The sequence below is a fragment of the Pteropus alecto genome, unplaced genomic scaffold, assembly GCF_000325575.1.
Source record: "Pteropus alecto unplaced genomic scaffold, ASM32557v1 scaffold143, whole genome shotgun sequence".
NCBI classification, from domain to species: Eukaryota; Metazoa; Chordata; class Mammalia; order Chiroptera; family Pteropodidae; genus Pteropus; species Pteropus alecto.
Window position 1 is genome coordinate 934,668 of NW_006434828.1, and position 2,263 is coordinate 936,930.

At 53.6% G+C, this 2,263-nt stretch overlaps 1 pseudogene; it reads left to right on the plus strand.

Moving 5' to 3' along the window:
* Positions 1–821: 821 nt before the first annotated feature.
* Positions 822–940, plus strand: LOC112478348 (annotated as a pseudogene).
* The last annotated feature ends 1,323 nt before the right edge of the window (positions 941–2,263 follow it).

Here is a 2,263-nt window from a genome sequence, read left to right on the forward strand (position 1 = left end):
CAAGGGACGTCGTAAGGAGGTTCCACAGGGAGCCACTTTCAGAGCATTTATTTGACTATGACACCGTCCAAGACACAGAGCAGATTAAACACGACACTGTCTGAAAAGCCCCTCTCGTGACGTGCCAGGTTACGCGGTGTGATGGTTAACTCGGTGCCGACTTGGCTGGGCCGTGGCATGCCCAGATATGTGGTCAAACATTCCTCTGGATGTTTCTGTCAGGGATGTGGGGTGAGATGTACATTTAAATTGATGGGCTTTGAGGAGAGCAGATAGATGGCCTGCCACAATACGGGTGGGCCTCGCCCCATCAGTTGAAGAAAAACGTGCTTGGCAGGGACTGGGCAGATGGGTGAGCAGGGTGGCAGAGACCAAGGCAGCGTGAGCCCTGGCTGGCGCCCAGCCCCCACCACCACACCTCTGCGGTGGTCTCGCTCAGTCCGCGTGGCCTCTGGTCGCTGTGGCGTGGGCTGCAGGGCCTGCGCTGGACAGGGCTGGACTGAGCCACATGGTCCAGCGTGGCGGCCACTCATCCCACAGGGCCGTGGCTCCCTTGGAAAGCAGCTAGTACAAGAGCCGAAGGCACAAAAGAATGTAACTGTAAATACCTTCATATCCACTGCATCTTGAAACGGTAACATTTTTGATGTAAAAAATTACATATGTAATGTGCAACATAAATATGTATATTAATAGATATTTTGTAATACGTGATAATTTTGTTATATTATAATATGTAATAAATATATCATCAAAATTAATTTCACCTGCTCAGTTTTATTTTTCACTGTGGCTACTAGAAAGCTAAAATCACAAGCATCGTCTATGGCCACACCATCCTAAACAAGCCCAATCCGGTCTGATCTCGGAAGCTAAGCAGGGTCGGGCCTGGTGAGTACCTGGATGGGAGACCACTTAGGAAGACCAGCTGCTGTAGTCGTAAAAAAATTTAAAAATAAGGGATTGTAAACTGACAAGGTCCTTGCAAGCTGTGAGGTCAACCAAGGGTTGCCTCACCTAAGAAATACAATAAAATAATAAAATAATAAAAATAAATAAAATCGCAAGCGTGGCTAACACTACCTCGCTATCGGGGAGCTAGGGGTGATCACCCCTTTGACAGCCGCATTTCCCAAACTCCGTGTCTGAGAATGAGCCCCGGGGCCGTTGCCCACCGAAAGGTCTCCTTAGACAGGTTTGAAAAGTCCCACGTGTCTCCCGCCTTCAAAGATCAGGCGCGCGCACACGGGCGAGGGCCCCAGCACTTTCTGAATGACCGAGCTCCCCGTTCTGTTCACAGACACCCTACAGCACCGGCGCTGCACGGGCCTTTCTTCGAGAACGCCTTGCCAGCCCGCCGCGGGGAGTAAGCCACTCGGCGGGGGCGCAGCTGAAGACACCGTGCCGAAGCCGCGTCAGAGTTTGCGGGGCTCTGCGGGAAAACGGCCGGGGAGACTTCGACTGCCCGGTCCAGGTCAGGACGCTCCAGAGCAGAACTCACGTTCACAGAAGGATGGAGGAAAGGAGGGTGGACGCTCCACCTCATCGGCCGGCAACTGAATCGTCATGGGACCTGATTCTCACAGGCCAGAAAATCACCTTGGGAGGAGCGAGAGCGAGGAGCCGTAAATGCTCTGTGCTGGAAACATCCACCCGTGGGGCTACCGGGCCCCCATGTGTGACAGTCTCCACTAATTTAGTAAAACAGTGTGTGCCTTCGGACGCCAGGGGTCTGCAGTTTGAATGGTTCGTCTCTCGAGTCACCAGCCAGAGCTGTAGGAAAGTCGGCACATCCTGCTCTGTGCTGTCTCTGTGATGGGGCCTGGATGAGGGAGAGGACTTTAACATGACCAGCAAAGGCCTGTCATTAACACCGCCAGCTGCTTCTCTGACTCAGGGACAGCAGCCGCCTCCGTCGCCCTATAGCGACGTCTTGTCCTGGGAAGAATCACGTGAGTGACCTTTCCTTTGCTACGGAAATAATGTCATTGATCAGTCATGGCCTTAGGGAAGGGGTGGCTGGTGGGACCATTTTTGGTGGCTTGGAAGGTCCTGAGACCTGGGCCTCTTCTTTCTGACACGTTGAGACAGTCGCCTGGCAGAGCGTCTGCCCGATCAGGAGTGGCACCTCTCACGAGCCCCCCTCACGGTGATTCAGTGAAACAGACCTTTCTGGATACCGTGGACAGTTAAGGGGTTTCCTCTGCCCGCCACCCCGCATCAAGTGCGACTTCATGCTCTGTCCAGAAGCGGCCGCGCCACC